General features: G+C 38.6%; 1 long non-coding RNA gene across 1 annotated transcript; it reads left to right on the top strand.

The window, feature by feature from the left end:
* Window positions 1–7,729: 7,729 nt before the first annotated feature.
* Window positions 7,730–11,417, top strand: LOC149829307 (uncharacterized). The gene is made up of 3 exons (XR_016434436.1): window positions 7,730–8,240; window positions 8,789–10,960; window positions 11,071–11,417. It is a non-coding gene; the product is annotated as an uncharacterized LOC149829307 (long non-coding RNA).
* The last annotated feature ends 13,735 nt before the right edge of the window (window positions 11,418–25,152 follow it).

Raw genomic sequence — 25,152 nt, 5'->3', positions numbered from 1 at the left:
TGTATTTATGATTTTTTTTTCAATTAACACTTGTTAATAATGAAATCATTTCACCAAGTATGTGTCAAGTAAAAAGGGGAATGTGCACCTCTGGTGGCAAGCTGCAACTCTTGGGCATTCAAAAAATACCCTTAAAAGAGATAAAAGTTTTATCCTTCCTTTTTTTATACCCTTAGCTCATAGGGGTATTGCAAAAATGTCATTTAACTATATTAAATGTCATTTATTACATATAAAAATGATAGGTACGTCCCTGGCCTATATAGATCCAATTTGGATCCAACTTCAATCCAAATGCGCTTTGGTCCAAAAATTAAATTGGCAACACTTGTGCACATAAATTCCTCATTATTTAAATATTTGGAAATTTGTAGGAGTACAAAATCTTGGGGTTGTTAGAGGTTTGGTTCGGACCAGGTAGAACCAAACTCAGATCTGATTTGAGATGATGGTATTGGGTCTTTGCCTAGGTCTAATCACACCCACCATAAGAGAAACCATACTCGGATCCTAAGGATTACATGAACCAAACTCGAACCAGGTAAAATATTTTTTTTTAATCATTTTTACCTTGAAAATTTGCGGATCTTAGTCGGAACTCGGGTCCGGCCTGAGTCTAGTATGAAATTTCACAAACCATACCCCGCTCCATATATTAATTAGACCCTTTGGGTGGGTCCGACCCAAATACTAATAGGACCTTCTTATTTATCACAAACCCTGACCTTATAGGGTTAAGATCACCACCCAATTTGCATCTATAAGAAGATAGTTCTCCAATTTTGTGAATTTAGTGCCTCTATATTCCACTTGTGAAAGCTTGAAAAATAGGTAGGGATGAGGATGAACTATCATGAGTTTGGCAACCCAAATTTGTCACAATTTGGTATCTCAAGGGCTTAGATCTTTTTTTTTTGTGTGATATTTACATGGAGAAACCGCCCTCAAGATCAGAAACCTAGCCATGACTCTGCCTGTCGTAGTTATGATTGCCGTCCTAGCAGCGTGAAACATCATGGCCTTACCTCTTGCCTTTAGGGAGTCGCCACACTTCGGCTTATGCAAAGGGTGATGCCGATGGGATTTGAGCCTAGACCGCTTGTCTAGCAGCCTAAGCCCCATCCCACTAAGCCAAACCCCTTTATGGCAAGGTTCTTCATTATCATCATCTAAAGAAAGAAAACATGCACCACCCCCGAATAGTGGGCTTGGAAAGCTGAATGCAAAAGGGTGAATCTTGGATACCAAAAAAAGGTTAACTTGGTGGAATTGGGGTTAGAAGAAAAGAATGAGATTCTTGAGGCTGTGTCCTCATCCAGATTCAAGGACGAGAATGGGTCAAACTGGGAGTTCAGATCTAAGTATTACTGAATCTGACTAAATCAGATCTAGTCTAATCGGCTTTAGAGTGTGATGGAAACAAAATATAACAGCAGATTCGAGTCCAATTAGCCAATTGGATATATTTTACATGCAATGAAGTCATATTATCCACCGGATTCAGATTAAAATGCAAAGTTGCATATCAAATCCGAACATTAGACAGATTATATTTGCCTAAGTGAATTCCACTAATTTGACTCAGATTCAATTAGATAATCAACCTGAGTATGAACCATTTACATTTATACCTAGAATGTTGTTTGGTTGGTCCTAGCTTTTTTTCTGCATTCAAAATCGCTCAATGATCAGAGACCTAACCGCATTGGCTATGCCTGCTGTACTTACAGTCGCTGTCCTGACAGTGTAAAACTCCAAGGCCTTACCAATTGAAAAATGAAGAAGTTAAATATAGAAACAAAGAGTTGCAGAAAATCGAGTCGATTGAGAGCTAGAAGGTTAAGTCACTCTATCATGAACATGGGGCCTTGGGTTCGAAACCCATGTGGGTTATCTCCTACTAGCAGCGATTAATCCAAACCAATTTTTACCAACAAGGGTCTCCGCTTGTCTGGCAGGAGCAGTCAGTGCATGCCACCTTGTGTTGGGACATTGCAAGTTCAAATCCCAATGGTATAGTTGTATAACGGTATGGGTCTGCCCTAAACCCAACTTTCTCTGCCGAAAAGAATCCAAACCAATTTTTGAATAAGTAGGTAAATAGTAGTAAACACTAACAATTTTTTTGGACAGAGAAAGCTGGGGTTAGGGAGACCCCTACCAGCAATACAACTATACCATAGGGATTCAAACTTGTGACGTCCCAACACAAGGTGACATGCACCAACTGCTCCTGCCACACAAGATGAGCCCCCATTGGTTGTAAACCCTAACATTTGCAAAATTTGAAATATAATATAGTTAAAATCAGCCGTAAGGAGGTGTTTGATTTGTGGACAGCCCTGGATAAAGACTTTTTTGGGTTCTTTTCAAGCGTCTAGGGTGTCCTGTCCTCCTCTGTTCCAAAGGGGAGGGCGGAACTCCCCCGAACGCGAAAAAGCATCCCAAAGGAACCCTTTTTCAAAACTGCCCTGCCTGTCTGCACATAATCAAACGCCCCCTAAGGATCCATTTGAGACAAGGGGACAAAATGAGCCAGTGGCAAGTCGGAACAACCCACAATAAGGACTGCTTTGCTCCACGTTTCAAACACGCCCTAAGGTTGGTCTGGTTGGGCCATGTACATGGTCTTGGGTTCACATCAAACTACTATCCTTGATCTGGTCCAAACCTATCATGAAATGGTATCTTTAGGAATTTCAGGCAGTGGCAGCCCCTCACAGACATGGTCCCCTTCTATTAAGAAGAAAGATTGATTGTTGGCAGACGCACAGGACGCTCCAAAGGCCAAGTTGTAACAAATATCAGGAAAAAAATTACTAAGGTGGTTCCATTGAAGCTCATTTTGACAGTGGTGACAACAAAGTGAATTTGCAAGGATTACTCATTCCAGGTAACATTTAATTGCCTACAGACCATAACGTAAGGCTTAAAACGGGTCAGACATTGGTAGGTTGAGAGATCCACATCCACGCCATTTAATTGGAAAAGGATATGCACATGGGTCAGTTATTGTTTTGTGTTCATTTGGATGGATCTGCATCCAAGTCCATATCTAAGGGCTTAAGCAGGATGAATTTGGCTTGGATGTAGGCAAGACTGACACGGACATAATGGAATGTGGGCTAATTGGATTTGGAGTCAGATTCAGATGCGAACGGGAAAGGTTGTTGTCAAATCTGGATCGAATGACATTAAACTAATTGGATACACTTTCACATGTGTTCAGCTTTGGATGTTAAAGTGGATTCTGATTCAAATTAAGATATGAAGTTCTAAACCTAAACCTATTTAGTTAATTGGATCTGGAATGGTTGATTGAATACAACTAAGTGGCAAGACAGTCAGATCCAGATTTCATTTGGGTCGGGTTGATTGATACATAATCCGTATCCAGTCAGGTAGCAAACAGCACAACTCTACATCCAACCCGCTTTATAACAAAGGATTATTATTGTTAAAGCCCTTGTGATGATTATGACCCTTTATTCTTGAAAGAACAAAAATGATTAGTTTCAACCAGGGATGCACACGAGCTGGGTTTGAGCCGAGCTTGGGATTGATCGGCTTGACTCGACTCGGCTCGTGAAGGAAAACATGTTGAACAACGAGGTTCGGGATTGGCTCGAGCTGAAAATCTTTAATTTAAAAATGTTTTTAATTTTTTTTAAAACTTGTATAAAATGCTATTTTGAAAGAGTTGAAAACAGTGGGAATTTCAAAGATGACTAATGAGTTGTCCACTAAGCAAAGACGCATTTTTTGGGTTCAAGCTCGTCTCATTTATGTATTTAGAGCCTGAAGCCTTGTTCAAACTCGGCTCATTTATTTTTCAATATGTGTTACATAGACGTCTATGTAGGATAACGAAATATCCATTTTCTGTCAATAGTACTAGTTGACTTGTCTGTCCCAGATAATCGTAGACACGAGGATATGTGATGTGAGTTCGACTTGTAAGTTCAAATTAAAAAATAATTAGAACACGAGGGCATGGATTTTTTTTTAAATTTTAATCAATTTAAAACTATTTAATGATATTGTAATAATTAAAATGCATGTTTTATTGAACAAATATAAAAAATCTAAATATAATTAAAAATTATTAAAATAATGTCATACTTGCCGGTGTCTGTGTCAACATGTCCCCTCGTGTTATCAGGGACACCCCCCCAAAATGGCGTGTCCTTATGGCATATGAAATCGCGGCACTCGGACGGGCGTTTATGCATTTGGGATGGGAAATGAAGCCCTTTGGCGTTTGTATTTACATTGAATCATGATTTAGCAGCTGTCACTTCTTCAAATAAAAAACAAAACCATGTTTTTCCTCCAAAACAGATTCTCTTGAATTTTAATAAGGGCTTGTTTTGAAATTTGTAGTTGGCTTTTATGGAGTTTATGCATTTAAAGAAATGACAGTTTCCAAATCCATGATTCCAAACAGAACCACTAAGGTAGTTTGACCAAGATTTTACCTCGAGACCACCAAATCCACAAACGCACATTCCAACACCGAGATTCCAAAGAAGCCTTAATTTGATTTTTCCCTTCTTTCAAAACCTTTCAAGTGCATCCTTCCACGCACAACCTTAAGTATAAGAAAGAGAAAGAACCATGCTTTTATGGTTTCTACTTCTTCCTAAGGGTGTCAACGGGTCGGATTTTCAACCGAAACCTAACTCTATAGGTTTCGGGTATGGTATAAATAATAAGACCCAATTAAGACTCAGGTTCAAACACGAATATCCAATTAATACATGAACGAGAGTCTAGTTTGTGAAATTTTATACCATACCTCAACTCGACTCGAGTTTTGATTAAGATTTTTACTTTTTTTAATATAAAAATGATAAAAATATGGTTTTACTCGGTATGATTCAGGTCTGGGTTACGTAGTTCTTATCGGGTCTGGGTATAATTTTTACTATAGTGAACTGGAGTCTAAACTCGATATCATCCCCAAAAATTGGGTCTAATTCTAATTTCACCTAGGTCTGAACCAAACCCGACCTATTGACACCTTTACCTGTATACAAACAGTGCAAGACTGAACTTGAGTTGAAAACCTTTGATTTATAATGTTCTTAAATTTTTAAAAATTATGTAAAATATATATTTTTTAAAAGAAATGGAAACAATGGGATTTGCACTTAGAACTATCATAATCATGAAAAAAAATACATAAATTTATAAATTTAATTTTTTATATAACTTTGTGAACCGAGCCTAATGAAGCTTACGGAGCTTATTCAAACAGGACTGCCCGTTAAAGCTAGGCTCGTTTATTTTTCAAACCAATTCGAACCAGAGCTAGCTCGGCTCTGTGTATCCCTAAGGTAGTATACGGTTGTACGGAAACCGATAAATCGTCTCTATCGAAAATATAACTCAATAAGGGTACTTTTGTCATTATAGTAAGAGCACACGTACAAACAATCATGCACCACGACGCCAGTCCCAAGAACCACCAACCCACTCTCTCTCACCACCGGAGAAACCGCCGATTTCCGGTCGCCAACTGCCACAACCCGCACGCGACCGACTTGCCTCCACCGGTTCCTCATCACCACGTGTCGGTGGCACGTGAAGGCTCCCTAAGATATTTAGAACCATTTCACTTTGGTTACCGTTCCGGAGAAATCATTCTGGATTTAGTCAGTTATTTGAATCCGCTATGGATGAGAAGATTACGATTTTGCCCTTAAACGCGAGTGCGATGCACTCGCCCTCCGTTGAACGGAATAACATTTAAATTGACAAAAATATCCCTACAGGCAGAGGACGAAATAAAAAAAGGCATCTCCCCTATTTTGTACGGTTTGCTTTTCCATAAATAAAGCAACTCCACCGCAGAAAAAAACCAACCGGCCAAAGCAAAATGATGCAATACTAATTTTTTTTCAAATGACAGAAAGGCCCTCAGCCCTCGTCTCTCGTGGTCAACGATAATATGACTCATCTAATTTAAATTTATACTTAAAGGATGGCGTTAGGAACCTCCTTCCATCTTCACTCCGTCTCAAAATAGTGACCTCCATCCCTGGGAAGCGGATCAGGTCATGCTGAACATAAATTGAGCTACCAAACAAGGTTTCTAAGGAATATATAGTAGTTATATATAATTTTATTAAATAACTAAGAGTATTTGAGTCATTTTATTAACGGAGATCGATGATACCAACAAAGAAAATCATTCTGGGTCTTCCACATGAATCCTTCTCCTCCATTCATTTCTATCCAATGCCATATAACGGAGATCGATGATGGAGTAAAAAAAAAAAATAAGTCCATCTTCAAACGTATTTTTATTTTCACCTTCGTCCCCGGTTCACTTCTAGTTTCATGTCCTCCATCCCTGCCCCAAACATAGTGAGTTGGGACGGATCCTGGCTTCTCCCCGACCCACTGCCATTCCTATTTATAGTCCAAAAAATCAAGGAACTAATAATAACATGGCAATACATATTCTTAGGATTCATCAATCCTGCGAAAGCCAAATGGTCCTTTTCCTAGGATTCATATTCATAAAATGTGGTCAAGATAATCACTGCCCACTCGCTGGTGCCAACCTCCTCTTTTCTGTAGGTTTGAGTAAGACGCATAGTAACAGTATCGCATATATAATGTTCTGAAAATCGGTCTAAATCAGATGGAATCAACCCTTAGCCGATTCGAAACAAGGGTCGATTGACCCCCCTCCAAAAATCGATTGATTTTGGCTTGAATCGTTTGAATTGACAAAAATCGGTCAATTTGAAGTAGAATCGGTCAAATTCTTCGTTTTCTTTTTTTTTTTCCTTCTGTTTTTTAATAAAAAATCTTCTGATTTGAAAACGATTCCACTTGATTCTCTGTTTTTTTTTTTCAAAGATACCGATTAACCTAAGTGAACCATTTTAACCACATTGGCTTATATATAGGAAAAAAAACTGGATATATAATAGACAGCTAAAAACCTACCCGATACAAAATATACCAGTAAAAAAATTTGTAATGATATTTAAAGTTAAACCCCAACTTATTTTTACAAATATTTTATCCATTAGAGTTTTTTTTTTTATAGTTTATATAAATTGAGCTACCAAACAAGGTTTCTAAGGATTTTAATTGATAATTGATTAATTTAGATTTAGATATTAGATTGAATTTATAACTTAATGGGCTTTTTCTAGATTTCGATTATGATCTAAATAGATGCAGGTCTAAACCTTAGTATGAAACCATCTATTTTTTTTTATATTTACACTGGACCTAACCGCACCCAAACAACATAGACCTAGTCGCGTGGTCACTGTCCTAGTAGAGTAAAACTCCGTGAGCTTATGGAAGTGATTTATGTGTTTTAGAAACATTCTAATTCATCATTTATGCAAATCTTTAATTGGCATTTTAGACTGATCATGGTCAATAATTTCTTCCCAATTAATGGAAGAAACTAGATAATAATACACCTTAAAAGTTTTTAGAATTAGGAGAATTACAAACTATTCGAATTATCTGCCTTTGAATTTTAACTTAAAGACGGCTCTTCGCAAAAATGCGCATACTTTAAGCAAATGGAAATAGATTCTCCGTATGAGGGCATTTTAGTCATACAGGTAAATGAACGGGCAAATTTCCCGTGAGTGATGATAGGGGTGTTATAGTAATTAGCCACCAAACGGAGAGCATTTTCTGGGGCACACTTTTTCATTCTTTGAAGGGAGGCAGCTGATGGGGCGGCTCCGATACAGAGTGTCCCGTTCGATATTTAAATCCGGTTTTGTGCTCATTTCAAGTCCGTGTGTTTCTGGTTCTTCTTCTTCCTCTCTCTCTCTCTCTCTCTCTCCACGGCGGTATATAGAAGCGAAATCCGTCGGAAATAACGAGAGTTCCATCCTAGAGTCGCTAGGATATCTCCGGAAACTCCATTTCTTCTAAAGTTTTGCGTTACTCCGGTGGTTTTCTCTTGGAATTTGGGGATCTCGTTGTTTTTCTCCGTGAAAAGAGGCGTCGAGTAGATTTTCTTCTCCTTTTGTGTTTTCTCAGAGCATTCTCGGCTTGGATCTAGGAAATTACCGGTAGATTTTGGGTTTCTGGTGTTTGGATGCGTGAATCTGGAGGAACGGAGTTGAATCAGATGATCTGTGGTTTTTTTTTTGGTGGATTAGGGTTTGATTGTGAAGATCTAGAAGAAGAGAGACTCGGAAAATTGGAATATTTCTCTTAGATAGGATCTGGAAGTTTTCGGGCTGAAGGTTAGTGTTTACTCTCGAGTGGTGAAGATATTGGAAGATCTTATCTTTTCAGTTTTCTTATGGTTGATTTTTTGGTGTTTGTAGTGAATTTATTCTTTTTTTCTTGTGAGAAATTTCTGGATTTTCTTTTGTAATTAGATTTCGACATTTTGATGTATTTCTTGGCATATGATCCGAGGGATGTTTGGGTTTGAGGAATTTTGTGTGTGAAAAATGTAGTTCTCGTGGTTCATTCGTTATGGCATTCATTTACCAAGATTTCTTAGGCTTGTGCTTTGATTTCGGCCCCCACTCTCTTTCATGCCTTCTTCGTTAAGGGAAAACAAATTTTAGCGTTTGGAGTTAAAGACAGTCTCGTGAATAATGTATATCTATTTTTTTTTAACTGCAAATGCTAGATTTTCTTTTTAAATCTTTTGAAGAAGCATATTATGTTAATGAATACCTTGTCGTCATTTTATGTTCAATTTTGTGGTGAAAGGCTTTGATCTATGTTAATCTTCTCCTGCTCTCTCTCTCTCGTTTGTCATCAGTTTTTCTTTTTGCAGTCACAAAGAGGGAAGCGACTCTGGTTTGATCTTGCATATTGCTGAAGAAAACATATCGAGTTGAACAAGCTTTTTTCTTAAAGATTACGGGGCTCATTTAGAGGAGCTTCTTCAAAGTGGAAAAGCGGTTCTGGTTGATGAAATTTTACTTCTGGTTCAGTAGGCACAGATTAAAAAGTCGAAGGAATCAGTTGGGCTCAGGATATTCAGAAATATAGTACAGTTTTATGGTAAAGGTTTGGTGGAATTGGTTTTGATTTATGAGGACAGGTGAATCTGTTTCTGATCCATATTTTCGTTCTGGTTGCTTGAATGGTCCATTTCTATTTTGTCTTTGACTACAATACGGGAATGCCTGGACTCGGATATCTGGTGTAAGATAGCTTTGCTTCCAGAACATCCGGATATATAATTTCGCAGGTGTTGTTTGTGTATTCACTTGCACCGACCGTGTGCACTTTGTGGAGATTTTGAGAATCTTGAAGCTTTTCCCTTTTCAATGGAAACCCTTGTTCTTTTTGTTCATCAACGACATGTCCGTCAACAGGAGATTCAGAACCAGAATCCTGTAAATTGCCGAAGTTCTCAGTCAGGAACAGGCATCCTTTCTTATCCATTTGTATTCAGCAGTGGTTCTTCTGGTTCAGAACATGACAGATATGGTGTAATGGAACCACCATGCTCATATACACCAACACGTGAAACTGATAGATCGTCCAAGAATAGAAGAGTCAAGAGCAGCCGACGCAGCAGTCCAATTCCAATTCCAATTCCAATTGGATCTAAATGCAGGCATGAAGATGATGGACTCTCATCTGCACTTGCTGAAACTGAGTTTTTTCCTGCTTCACCAAGTTCAGAGCGCTGGGCTGGGCCAGCGTACTCCAACTCTCCACCACCAAGTTCACTGCCCATGCCAAAATTTTCTCTGCGGCAGAAACGGAGCGTCTCGCTTGAGTTGCCAGGTCTAAAGTATGAAATTCAAAAGACACATGTTGTGAAATCTGCCCCTCCATCTCCGACTAGGGATCCTCATTCTTCTTTGTCTGGGAGTGATTTTTTTCTGGATACTGCTTCTGCAACGAAAGATTTGAGGCGCATTCTCCATCTTGATCTTCATGATGATCAAATCATCGAGTGAACTCCATTAACTCTGTAAATAGTCCCCTCTTGGTCTTAGGAGTAGATTTCTCCGTTGGTTAGTTTTGGTCTTTACTCTTTAGGATGTATATATGTGGGAATAATGATCATCTACTAGCTTTACTTGGGTTACCTGGTTGTGGACCGAGATATAGTGCTAGCATTTCCTGTTTGCCAATTTAGCCATGAATTATTGAAACCATTAGGTAGGTAGTTGCAGCATATAATAGTTACTATCAGTTCATGCGTTAGTAGATTCTATCTCTCGAGTTATATTCTTGCTAATTTTACTGTGTAGGAGTTCTGTTGTCAAGTAGATGACCGAAGTTTCTGTATGCTTCATAGCTTTTCTGGTTTTGATTAATTCCCTTCTTCTTCTTCTTTTTTCCTGTTTGCCAATTTAGCCATGGATTGTTGAAACCATTAGGTAGTTAGGTTCATCACATAGTAGTTAGTATCAGTTCATGCGTTAGTAGATTTTATCTCTCGAGTTATATTCTTGCTAATTTTACTGTGTAGGAGTTCTGTGGTCAAGTAGATGACCGAAGTTTCTGCACGTTTCATAGTTTTTCTGGTTTTGATTAGTTCCCTTCTTCTTTTTTCCCCACTACTTTGTAATCGTACTTGCTAAATGTACTCCCTTTTCTCCTTTCATCCCTTCACCACTTTCCAAGCTTCAACCATTTACGCGATGGGTGTTCTTAACCGTGCTTTCCTTTTCTCTTTTCTTTTCTCAGCCTTCTGCTAATCTCCAACTCTTTTGGATGTTTCGAAGAGCATCAACGGGTCACAGGTCTTTCCCCCCTCTTTTCCGCTTTTTTGAAAGGGAAAGCTGGGAAGGATTCTGCCTGACATGTTCTTCAACACTACTACCTTTGCTTCTTTCCCTCACCACTTAGCTCATCACGATTTGGTTCTCTGTTTGGGTGTAGTGGCTTGTCAATAGCTCATCATTTTAGGATTCAGGTTGGTTATGATGGTTAGATGCCGCGTGCTGCAGCCTTTGAGGACTTCATTTTACTGCTAAACAAGGTGATTGCTTCATCCGTTTCTTGTCCTTTTCCTTTTGTTTGTTGTTTCTTCCTGTTGCCCTGAACAAGCTGTTGGTAACTTGTACTTCATTGTTGTTTTCTATGAAACAGATTGTGAATTTGGAAATGGATGTCTACGTGGAACGGTGTTCCTCTTCAGCGCTTCTGAAGAATGCTTAGCAGAGTTTGTGTTCCTTTGCAATGAAATCTAGCACTTGCTTTAATTTCTGTAACTAAGTAGGATTGTAGGATCAATAGTGCCTTTAGCTGTATATCAGAAAAGGAAAAAAAATGTAGGACTATGGTTGATCTTGTTCTTGGTTTGTAGTTTGGTGGAATCTTTGAAGAAGGCATGTTGGGCGCTTATTTTAAATAGACTAGTGGTTTCATCTGCTTTTGTTGTTTGTGTTTTTGTGACTTTTGAGGTTGAATTTAAAATTCGAAAATTTTTATGTTTCTGAGCCTCCTGTTGTCTTATTTTTTCTGTTTGAATCTAGACGTCCTGTCATTATAGAAATAAAAAAAAGCCAAAGGGAAAAAATAAACGATTGTTTGAGAGGTTGGGTGATCCACCAGGTACATGGTTGCGAGACCGCCCATGGATACATAGGATGGATTCTTGTCAACCATGGTCTTTGTATTGGACCCGAATTTGAAGAACGTGGCGACTCCGCGTTAAGAAAGCGACTAACAAATTAGATATTTTTTTTGTTTTTCAAATGAGTTGGTGGCATTGGACCGGGTCCAATTTGAGTCGATGAAAGCCATTTTTCTTTCATTTTCTTTTAGATATTTTATATCTAGTGTTTTGGTTTGCTCGATCCAATCGGTAATTCTTCTTTGGTTTGGCTTCGTCGAAACTATGTTCCTGGGATCTGTGTGCTGGTTTGGTTGACTGATCCACTAATTGGGGTTGGGGTAATCAAACCTTGATAACAGCACTTGGTGTGTTTGTTACGGGACAATATATCTTTGTTTTGTACGTTCTTGCAGAAGGCGTTCTTTCTTGTTGGTAAAAGGTGCATGGTGAGCATAGGTTTGTTTGGTTTGGTGACTTTGGTCTGAGCCTCCAAGTTGGAGTGCTTGCGGCTCAACTCATTGAGTCCTGTTTGTGAGCCTGAAACGAATTTCATGCATGTTGAACTGATCTCAACGATCAGCTCGGTTTATTTCATAGCCCAAACTTAGAAGTGGTTCAGTCTAGTGAGGGGCCTATGCATTATTTTGGGATCAATTAAAAGAAAGTAAACAGAGGGTGCATTCGGTCTGCTTGGGCAATCTCAACCGCGCTTATTACAGAATGGACTTCCCCCCACTCGAGCTGGATTTTTTTAACTATAGGAGATCTCAATTCTACTGGGGGATATGAAACACAACATTTGCTTCACCTTGGACTTAGTATTCAAATATCCTGTGACCTGAGAGAGTTTGCATAGTGAAAGTGATACACCTAAGAGCCTTAGGTCAGTTCTGACCATAATTCTAGCAGCAAGGTCATGGGATCAGGTTACATTGTGCTCTTTCTGAGAGAGAGAGAGAGAGAGAGAGAGAGAGAGAGAGAGAGAGAGAGAAAGAGAGAGAGAGAGAGCCGAAAAGCGATCAACGTTACTTAAAAGTGAAACTCAACAAAGCGTTGGCACAAACACAACAGTATAACATGAGAACACCAATAACACAAAACAGAACACTCATTGAGGACCACAAACATCTATATGAGGATCGGTTTGTGGCAGAGGCAGGTCTTTGAGATATATGCGTAAGATAGCATACACATCAGCCAAGACCCTATGGGTCAACCGGTTAAGGTTGAACGGGACATCCCGAAAAGTAGCATCATTTCTGGCCATCCATATGAACCACCACCCTGTAAATAACCAAACTCTCCAAATAGTCCTCCACTTCATTTTGCGTCTAATTATAGCAGGGCCGAGGATAAGATCTAACGCAAAGCAACCCTCCCGCACAACAACTGATGGAGCCCTTAAGTTTTTGAAAACAATTCTTGAAACACTTCACACGACCAGAAGAGATGTTGTGTAGTTTCTTCGGCCTGTCGACAAAGCACACACCAACTGGGAAACTGAAAACCCATCCTCTTGATATTGTTATGGGTCTGTATCCGGTCATGAAGAATCAACCAAGCCAATACCTTGGTCCTCGGAGATGGTCCCTTCGCCCATAAAGCATTGTTGAAGATCCAACCCTGACCTGGAGGCAAAAGAGAACGGTAGACCTTGTGGACTTGGAAAACTCCCGCATTCGAGACTGCCCATTGAAGCCAAGATCCGTCTACCCCACGTCCAAATCCCTGTCAAGAAACAAACGCAATGCCCTAAACCACATTTTCCTCAAATGCGATATGTATGGTCCACGAGCCCCCCGACGAACAGCAAGCGAATCGATTAGACCATATTTTAGCCGGAGGAAGTTTGCGCAAGCATCCTGTGACGTATGAGCCAACCAACACTGCTTCACAGTCAATGCCACACTCCTTTTACGCAAAGCAAAAATTCCTAAGCCAGCCATATTCCTTGGCATAACGATGGAGTCCCATCCCACCAAGTGCCTCTTATAAGGTCCATTTACACCACGCCACAAAAACCTTGACAAGACGCTCTTAAGTTGATGCTCAACATTGACAGGCATGACACAGACCGACATGAAAAATTCTGGAATTGCTGATAAAACATGCCTGATTAAAGTAATTCTGCCCGCAAGAGACAAATATCTTGCACGCCAAGACTGGAGCTTAAGACACACCTTGTCAACCACGAGTGCCCATGATGTTTTAGAGGTTGACTTGACTTGTAGGGGGAGGCCCAAGTACTTGATCGGCCATGGCCCTATAGCGCAGTTGAAATTTTTTTCCGCCGCATTTTGACTGGTCGGATCGCCATTCAGAAGCGTGATCGAACACTTATTTTCATTTAGCTTCAGCCCAGACAACGCTGCAAAAAACATGAGAATAAGCCTAACGCGAAGCATCTGCTGTATTGAAGCCCTTCCAAAAACTAGCATATCGTCTGCATATTGTATAATATGACCAGAAAGCCTCGGATATCCAATGACTGTAGGAAGCCCCTTGTCTGCGCTCGTCTAAGAATCACCGCAAGTCCTTCTGCCACTGTATTAAACAACAGCGAAGATAGCGAACATCCCTGCCGTAAGCCACGCCGCAAAGAAAATTGCTCACCCTTTACCCCATTAATGGACACCATGGCTTGTGCATTGGTAATAAGCTCTGACACCCATCTGGAAAAACGGCTGCCGAATCCCATGTGATTCACCACTTGCGACAAAAAAGGCCCGTACACAGAATCATATGCTTTATTAAAATCAAGCTTCAACACGAAGTAAGGAGTACGACTCGCGTGCATGGAGTGAATGACCTCTGAAGCCGAAATATATGCTTGTTGAACTCTTCTATTAGGAATAAAAGCAAACTGAAAAGCAGAAAAAAGATTAGACGCGCGCGAGAGAGAGAGAGTATCATGGTCCTAATTTGATATTGGAAGGCACCATTGTTGGATGCTATGTCATGGCCTAATTTTCTATCGCATGCACCGTGATGGGAATATAGACTGCCTTATAGGTGACATGTTTGTGAGCATTTTAACGAAGAACCATTAATAAAATTAGTCATCCGGATAGTAAGTGCATCATACCAAGTTGCAACTTGCAAGATCTCATGGATTATGTTGGGGCAATTGATCTCCTGATAGTGCCATTGGTAGGAAAATTTGTTGGGTGAGAAGAAATGGTCATCATAAGCGTGGAGATTCCATCAGCCAAGATGGGAAATCTGAATATGTTTCAGGCCAGACACAGACGCTCCCAAAGAAGCTGCAATGCTTTTTCATCAATAACAAGTTTTCGAATGAGGAAATTATTGCATGGTAATTAACACTTTGGTATTAAACCTATAGCCACCAAAGTTACGTAGTGATTAACATTTTGATTAAAATGATATTTCTCAAAAATCACGCACCATCTATTGATTTCAGTTTTTTACGGCAAACATCCAATAGTCTCAAACAGTGGGCGATATATTGATGTTCTAAACATGAATATAAAAGGCATAGCCACCAAAGTTACCTAGTGATTAACACTTTGATTAAGATGGTATTTCTCAAAATCAGGCACCTTCTATTGATCTTAGTTTTTTTAGCAAACATGCAACTCTCTCAAATAGTAGGCGATATTGGTGTTCTTAACATGAACATAAAAAACATACCAAATTATGAAAACAAAGCGAGAACCTAAGATTCAAATAAAAATGAATTAAATAAAAAAAAATATTAAACATGCAAAGATAACTTGAGAACCATGCAATTCTTTCACAAATTAACTGATTCATGCTAATGTTCAGTTAAAATAACTAATCATGCCATTTTTTTAAATAACTGATTCAGCTGTTAAAGATATGCTTATCGAAATATCTCATCGTTGATCAAAAAGTTGTTGATGAAGTATTGCCATGTGACGGATAGCAAGCAATAACACCAAAGAATTTTGCTGAAAAACAGTCATCGAAAAATTTTGCTAGAAGAAACTCCGTGAGGCAAAAGGAGTTGGGGACCATAAAAAACTCTAGTTTATGTGAAAAAAACCCTAAAATGTGAACAATAACTTTAAAAAAAATGAAATACCATATTTAATGCTCATATGAAGATTCACAAAAACATGAAAGGATTCACATTTAAGTTTTCAAAAAATTTATGAATCTCATGTCCAATGTGCGTATATTTGAAAAGTTCTTAAATGAATCACAAGATCCACATATACAGAAGATGTTCACGAAATCATCTTGCAAATATCATGAGTGCATCCACAAATGAGTGGGGATATTTGCAACAAGTATTTGCAAATATCAATAGACATTTGCAGACCTCATAAAAAAGTATTTAGTTAAAGATTCACAAGTTTTCTTCATGAATATTTGTATCATCATCATCATGCCATATCTACTTCAGTCAAGGATCTTACATCACTTATCATCACCTCACAAGTATTCAATACTTTTCTTTTTTCCTAATTCATTGTATTTGTGTTGTGTTTAACCTTTTTGAATAGTATTTTTTTATGTTGCATTAAACAATTCTTATCTTACAACACATTTTATGTAGTGTTGCAGATTTCAGGTTGGGTCTAACCTTGAGTGACCAGTTACCTAAATGTGACACATTCAATATGGCATGTGAAGGGTTCACCTACATTAATGTCATGTATGTAACCCCCCACTCTCCTCTCATTATAAATTGAGGTATGGTTGCTTTTGATGAGTACAACCAAAGTGTTTTCTTTCTCTCATTGGGTTAAGAGTCCTGCTCACCATCGACTTGAAGGCCTAGGCTCACCATGGGCGTCGATAGGTTGAAGAGAACACCGAGCACCTGCGTCAATGCTCCCTTCGCTCGCTTTCGTCCATGGCAACTATTGGTATGTAGTTTTGGTTTTTACATTCCGGTTTAAGCCAACATTGGGTTATGGACCCACACCTTGCATTCTACTGCACGTGTGGGTGTACTGGCGTTCTTGCGACGCTCGCCAATATCCAAATTTTTTTTTTTGCCATAATTCTATGCTACCTTCATGCCTTGAAGCAACAAGTGCTTCAAGTCTTGGAGAGTAGATTAAGGGCAACATGTGATTTATAGTTTCAATTGATTTTTGGAGGCTGCATCTTCCAACAATTTTTATGTCAAGTTCATGGTTTCATGTTAGATTCGCAAATTTCACGTGCTTTGTTCACAATCTTTGTATGATATGCCCTATGGAGTGAATGGATTGTCTCGTAGGATGTAGGATTGAACAGCGTATTGACCCGATACAAGCTAAATGGATTACTGTGGCATAGGAGATGTGATCCAACAATCAGACCGAATAACTTGCAAGGTAGTCAACACAAAATGCAACACATCCCTCCATCCCCAATATGTTATTTTTTAATGACATCTTTAAAAAAAAAAATCTGCCTAGCTGTTCAATGCTTCTTGTACACACAAACATTATTAGATAAAAATCATTAAGGGCTCATTTGTTTCTTGCAACTTTCATGGGAAAGTCGAGAGCTGACAATCATTTTCTTTTCCTTTTCTATCATGAATGAAACAAACATCATATCATGATGGTGAGAAAGTGTCATACTGATACAAGTGAGCCTGAGTTTTTTCACCCCCCTATCACTTTTTTTTTGTGTGTAAATACTTACATATATACCTCACCACCTTCTTTCTCACGAGAAGGTTGAGCTGACAAGACTTTTTAGAAAATTTGTGCCCCTTCTCATGAAAGGCCTTGACCTTTCATTGGAATGAAACAAATGGCCTCTAAGGGCTCGTTCACGAAACAAACAAGACCTAAATGAAAAGATAATTTTTTATTGTACTAAGCATAATATTAATTTTCTTCCAAAATCTGTTGTATATTTGAAAAAAATTGCTGAGTAGGAGAGTGATTATTAAAAACTATTATCAATCCATTTAACCATTTTTGTAGAAGATGCCATTAAAAAATGAGATGGGATCTGGTCAGTGTGTGCGCTGACACCATAGGAGCTCCTTTGGATGCCGTTGATCTCAAGATGAACGGCATCCAAACCTGTACGAATTAGATACCCATTGATGCTTTTTGTGCTTTGGTTGGACGGGGTCTAGATGGTTTAAAATGAACTGTTCACAATGCATCTTTTCCACTGTTGGTGTTACCGTCAGAGCTGCCTCTGACCTGATCCTCTCTAAAAAACATGAGGTATGGTGAGGGTGGAGGGTGCATCAGTGCCTTGAATTAGATCATATGTTTTTGCCTGGGACATGATATGTTACATACAGTACATGTTTGATAGGAATTGTCAAGTGGCTTTCGTAAAAAGTTTATTTTATAAAAAATAGTATTAAACAACAAAACAGAGTTTAGGGGATGGGGAAGGACGTGTGTTGCATTTTGAGAGGCTGAGTACTTTGAAAGAAACTTAACATGATTACCAGCTCTCTCTCTTGCCATATGTGACATATAGTAACACACTGTTTGACAGAAATTGTCAAGCAATTTTCACAAGTTGTTTAGCAGGAAAACGATTATTAAAAAATGAAAAATAATTTATGGGCATGTTCGGTTCCATCCTTTATAATCACTCTGGAAGCTTGAAATCTCATATTCAACCAAACATGAGATTTAAGGCAGCAGTGTTTTTTTGAATCGAATTGAAATCAAGGCAACCCGTGAGATTTTGCCTTGGGTTTTCTATGTAATGATTTTTGTGAAAGACTCCATTAACAGAAAAAACATGAGGTGTTGAGAGGACTTTGTGCTTCAATTTGGGTGGCTAAGTACCTTGAAAGGTACTCTTGTCATAGGACATGGTTTTTTGAATCATCTGCATGGGTGACATGATATGTGACACACAATAACACATGTTTGACAGAAATTGTAAAGCGATTTTCACAAAAAAATTCTGAGCAGGAAAGCGATTATCAAAAAATGAAAAATCATCAACAATATGGGTCATGATTTTGTTAAAAGATGCTATTAACAAAATAAAGAAAAGAATAAAAGGGGTGTGATAATGTGTGAAAGGGAGGATCAGTGCAATGTGATTGTATACTTTTAGTGTGCTGCTGCTGGAGCCGTCGGAGGGCCAACAGCAGATGATGAGTAATCAATTACAGAAGCACACTTAAAGTGTGCAATCACATTTCCACTCTCTTGTCACAGGTCATATGCTTTTGACTCGGGTCATGGTGACATGACATGTGACAGCAACCCGTTGTACACACACACATATATATATATATATATATATATATATATATATATATATATATATATATATATATATATATATATATATATATATAGGAAAAGGAGATCGTCCAACCAAAAGAAGATCTAAAATCTACAATCAACAGCTATCGGATGGCTTTCCTTATCCAATGTTTGAGCATCTCATCGACTGAACCTCATATATTTATTCTTTATAATTTATTAAGAAATATGCTTTATACAAAGACTTTACAATGTATAAACATGTTTTTCGAAATGTGAAAATCAATGGCTCACAATACATTAAATTTAAAACTTTACAAAACAAAGTATTGTGGGTTGTAGATTTTTAGCTCTTTAAACAAAACATCTAAACATCGAAAATTCATAATCCAACACATGTCGCTCACTAAATGAATGATAAAAAACCAAAATGTAAAGTCGGATCGATGAAAAACTCGATCATTATAGAAGTAACACTACCATCGGTTGTAGATTTTAGACTTTCCTTTGGTTGGATGATTCTCTCTCTCTCTCTCTCTATATATATATATATATATATACAACAAACAAACAACAACAACTACGCCTTCATCCCAAAACAATTGGGGTCAGCGATATGAACCAAAAAAGAAATTCATTTTGGGTCTTCCACATGAATCCTTTTCCTCCAATCATTTCTATCCAACGCCATGTCCTCGGTGAGGTTCAAAGCATTCATATCCTTTCCTATCATCTCCATCCAAGTCTTCCTAGGCCTACCCCGACCTCTTTTAACTAATATATTTTCCCATTTCTCCAACCTTCTAACTGGAGCATCATTAGGCCTTCGCCGAATATGTCCAAACCACCGTAAACGATTCTCTCGCATCTTATTTTCAATGGGTGCAACACCTACCTTCTTACGTATCTCTTCGTTCCGAATCTTATCTTTTATTGTATTTCCACACATCCATCTAAGCATCCGCATCTCAGCTACACTCATTTTTTGAATATGATGTCTCTTGGCAGCCCAACATTCCGTACCATATAGTAAAGCGGGTCTAATAGTCGTCCTATAAAACTTTCCCTTCAACCGCAATGGCATTCTACGATCGCACAGCACTCCAGTAGCACTTTTCCATTTCATCCACCCAACCTTTATCCTATGATTTACATCTCCATCAATTTCTCCATACTTTTGAATGATGGATCCCAAATATTTGAAATAATCATTCACCGATATATCTTGCTCACCAAGTTTCACTACACTCCCATCACTACTTCGTTGCTTACTAAACCGACATTCCATATATTCAGTCTTACTCTTACTCAACTTAAAACCTCTAGCTTCCAATGTCTGTCTCCATAATTCTAACTTAGCATTAACCCCAGCTCTAGACTCATCAATCAAAACAATATCATCAGCAAACAACATACACCACGGTACATTTTCTTGAATTGATCTCGTAAGCTCATCCATCACTATTGCAAATAGGAAAGGGCTTAAAGCAGATCCTTGATGTAACCCAACCGTTATCGGGAAATTGGTTGTCACCCCTCCACAAGTGCGGACATTGGTTACTACTCCTTCATACATATCTTTAATTATACTAATGTACTTGAGAGAAACACCTTTCTTCATCATTGTCCACCAGAGAACGTCCCTAGGTACTCTATCGTATGCCTTCTCTAAATCAATAAAAACCATATGCAAATCTTTGTTCCTCTCTCTATATCTTTCAATAAGTTGTCTAAGAAGATGTATAGCTTCCATAGTTGATCTTCCAGGCATAAAACCAAATTGATTCTCCGATATCATGACAACCTTCCTCAACCTAGACTCAATCACCCTCTCCCAAAGTTTCATAGTATGACTCATGAGTTTTATACCACGATAGTTTGTGCAATCTTGTATATCACCCTTATTCTTATATAAAGGCACCAAAGTACTCTTCCTCCACTCATTAGGCATCTTATTTGTTCGCCAAATCAAGTTAAAAAGATTTGTCAACCATTCTAAACCTTTCTCTCCCAAGCATTTCCAAGCCTCGATAGGTATACCATCTGGGCCAACTGCCCTTCTTGATTTCATTTTCTTCAAAGCCTCTGCAATTTCTTTCTTTTGAATCTTGCGCATGAAGTCACGATTTATCTCATGAAAAGGAATGGAGAAGTCTCCAAGATCTTGAGCATGACTATCATTAAATAGCTTATCAAAATAATCTTTCCATCTCTCCTTAATCTCCTCATCTTTGACTAAAACCCTTTGCGTTTCATCTTTGATACATCTAACCATACCAAAATCCTTCGATTTCCTATCTCTCATCTTTGCAAGCCTATAAATATCCTTCTCGCCTTCTTTGGTATCCAACTTGTCATAAACCTCCTTATATACCTTAGCCCTCGCGTTTCGAACAACTTTTTTAGCTTCCTTCTTTGCTATCATATACTTCTCCAAATTCTCATTATCACGACTCTTACTTAGATTTCTATAACACTCTCTTTTAACCTTAATAGCTAATTTGACATCCTCGTTCCACCATGATGTATCCTTACCTAGTGGTGCACCGCCTTTAGACTCACCCAATACCTCCTTAGCTACTTTTCTCATACCACCCGCTATCTTATTCCACATTGATTCTGAATCCTCCTCGAGACACCAATCAACTTCCTTAACTACCTGCTCTACAAACATTCCTTGTTTAGCTCCTTTCAGTGCCCACCACTTAATTCTAGGATCTATCCTATGTCTATCCCTTTTGCGGCATTGTCTAATTCTAAGATCTAAAATTAAGACTCTATGTTGTGTAGCTACACTTTCTCCTGGTCTCTCTCTCTCTCTCTCTCTCTCTCTATATATATATATATATATATATATATATATATATATATATATATATATATGAGCAATTAGTGCACATCACCTCGTGTTGGGATGTTGCAAGTTCGAATCCCAATGGCATAGAGTTGTATAATTGTAGGGTTCTGCCAAACCCTAGCTTTCTCTGTCGAAGAAGGAAAAATAAATAAATATATATAAACTAAATGTTTAAATATTTATATATCCTTGTTTTGAAATTTTCATAAAAACCATGTGTAAGCATCGTCTCTCCGCACCTACTCACGTCCATGTCTATGTGATATAGGTGGACTGTGGAGTCATAGCTTGCAATAACGGAGGTTAGGTTGTAGACAAGGCCAATGTATGTCAGGATAGCCGGCTGGATGGTTAGGTTGCACTATCATAACCTAAGGATCTTGGTTTTGAATCTCACAGGGGTTAAATCTTAATTAGCTTGCCTGTCAAAAAACTGGTTCTCCATTGTATCAAATGGAAGACATTTGCTTCACTCTGGCTGCTTGTATGCACCACTTATCCAAAAAAGTGGGATATAAGCTGCTTTACTTTGTGCTCCATGATGCAATGTCCCAATTAATTCACATCTCTGGATGAATGTATTAGAGGATCTGGACACCACCTCTACCACATTTCTTGACAATTGTAGAGAAACCAATACAAGTTTAAAGATGTAATGTGTCGAACTCGCGTCAGATATAGTCAGATGTAAGATGATCAGATTCGGTCTCTGATGGATCCAATTATAGTACATATCCTAATAAATCCGACATTTTCATATAATTGGATGGGGTCTTGTTGGACTTTCTCGAACTTGGATGTGAGAATGCTACAACTGAATCTGACTAAATGGATATCTAATCTGTACTCTGTCTGTTTACACCCATAGTTAAAGTTGCTGTTCTTCAGCAATGAAGTTAAATATGATGTCAGCACTTGTGAAGTGGTCATGAATCCATGATAGTGATGCATCTTAATGATTCATTCATGTCATTAAACAGTGTATGCATGCCCTTGTGGTTTATATACATGATAGCATGTTTCATCCACCACACAGGCAATACACAAAATACCATTTTTCTTTTCCTTTTCCTTGAAGGAAACCTGTTCAGGGTGTCAGATTATTAACTGAACAAAAAACTTGCAGATAGAAAACTGCGATTGCACTCTAATCAAGATATTAACCCAAGCCCTTATTAGCTGTCAATGAAATTTCCTAGAACTCTGGTTTTCCTAGTGGTAAGAAAGTTTTATTCAGGGAATTCTAGAAGTTTAGTAGCGTGCAAACAACCCTCGTAACATTTAATGATATATCAAGAGTCCATGGGGCACATTGCTTTTTTCTGCTTAGATGTAAAACCTGTTTCTAGATTCGAAAAAATTGGATAAAACGTGTGATTGTGCTATTAGTTATTTTTTATGACGAGGAACTTTATTGAAGCGAGGAAAATCCCCGTGGGGCCCTACGATCACCCTGCCTTACGTGGCCCACCTTTGAAAGCTACGGACACACCCGTGCAGGTGCAGCAGTCAGGTTTAATCCAGTGCCTTCATCTCAGCACCCTCAGTCACAACCACCCCACTGGCCATGCAGGCTACCCGCGGCGGTGATTGTGCTGACGGTTATCGATATAGTTAAGTTGAAGAGACATGTATGGCTTGACTGAACATGTGCAAAGATCGTCACACTTGACCATTTGAGAGGAAAGTTATACTCATTAGAGCTCTATCCAATAACAACTTTGTATCCATGCTTGTGGACTTCTCACGTCTTTAACAGTGTACTAACTAGTGACATGGTGACTGTTTTTTGTCAGCCGCAATGGATTCTTCTTCAAATAAATTTCTTTGCCTTTTCCTTTTGCCACTAAAGATAGACTTTGAGTGCACTCAAAAGAGGAGCACCCAAAAAGAGTTGTTTGGTAGTTGGTTTCAAAACGAAGAAAATGTCATTTCTTTTTGTATGATTTTGTTGCTAAAAAACTATAAATGGGGAAGATTAAAAGCAAGAATAATAAAAATAAAAATAAAAAGCAACTGAACATCTTTTAATTCTTTGACAACCATTGTTTGAAACCAATAACTTGTCTCTTTTTCTTGAAGACATTCACTGTACTTTTCTTTCATTCATTGTTCTGTTTTGACTTGAATCCAGCTTTCACATTAGGGAGGTAAATAATATTTGGTCTTTCATATATATATATATATATATATATATATGTCATTTTTGTTTATTTTGATAAATGCTGAATGTATTGAAGAAACAACAAAACCACACAAGAAACTATTTACGTGGTTCGGTTCTGGAATAGAACCTACGTCCACGGTGGAACACGTTTACCCTTTCTCTATTGAACACACAGAAACTTTGTACATGGGAATATGCATTTGATAGCATATTTATATACAATGAGGCAGGATATCTTTCTATGTATATCCTTTTTCAAATCTCTTATCGTTATCCACATCGACAGATATGGATGATTTGTTGGGATTAGGATGTATATCCTGTTTGTGATGATCCTGAGCCGTAAGAGGCAACTGTGCTGGCGTAAAATCTTTAACAGAAAGCTGATCTTTGCACTTTGGATCTGGATCTTCAATAGCCCCCTCAAACATGGCCGCCGAAGGAGACCAAGTTTGTTGCGAAGAATGGCAAAGTGATCCTTAGAAAGGGGTTTTGTAAAAATATCAGCGAGCTAGAGCCTGGAAGGGACATAACGTGTTTCCAAGTTGTTGTTGGCGACTTGTTCCGGCCCTCACATAATGATAGTCAATCTGAATGTGTTTGGTTTTGTTGTGGAAGACTGGATTGATGGTAAGATGTAATGCACTAATGTTGTCGCAGTACAAAATGGGTCGCTGGGGCGAACTAAAACCAAGATCACGAAGAACATAAGTCAACCAAGTGAGCTCTGCAGCAGTAGATGCCATAGCCCTGTATTCTGCTTCGGTGCTAGAGCGGGCTACCGTGCGCTGCTTCTTAGCACTCCATGAGACACAATTATTGCCAAAGAAAGTACAATAACCAGTGGTAGATCGACGAGTGATGGGGCAGCCTGCCCAGTCTGCATCAGAGAAGGCATACAGTTGAGGTTGGCCGAAATTATAAAGCGTAAGCCCAAGGTCAATTGTTCCTTTCACGTAGCGGAGTATGTGTTTGACAAGTTGAAAATGTCCCATAGTGGGGGCATGCATGAATTGGCTGACAAAATTCACACTGTAGGATAACTCAGGCCGAGTGATGGTCAAGTACTGAAGACCCCCAACGATGCTTCTATAAAGGGTAACGTCTTGGAATGGCACAAAGTTAGCTTCGGCAACAGATAACTTTCGTGGTATAGGTGTGTTCACCGGCTTGGAGTCGGCCATGTGCGAGCGGCTCAAAAGGTCAAAAGCATACTTATGTTGGCTTAAGAACATGCTCTTGGAATCACGGACAACTTGAACCCCAAGGAAGTAGTGAAGAGGTCCCATATCTTTAATGGCAAATTGTGTCCCAAGAGAAGAAATAAAAGATTGAAGTAATGAAGAATCACTTCCTGTCAAGATTAGATCATCAACATAGATGAGAAGGACCATAGTATGCTTAT

This window comes from Nuphar pumila, chromosome 9, assembly GCF_984573655.1.
Source record: "Nuphar pumila chromosome 9, dmNupPumi1.hap1.1, whole genome shotgun sequence".
Classification (NCBI taxonomy): Eukaryota; Viridiplantae; Streptophyta; class Magnoliopsida; order Nymphaeales; family Nymphaeaceae; genus Nuphar; species Nuphar pumila.
The sequence above is the reverse complement of the archived record's forward strand: the minus strand, read 5'-3'. Positions and strand labels throughout refer to the sequence as shown.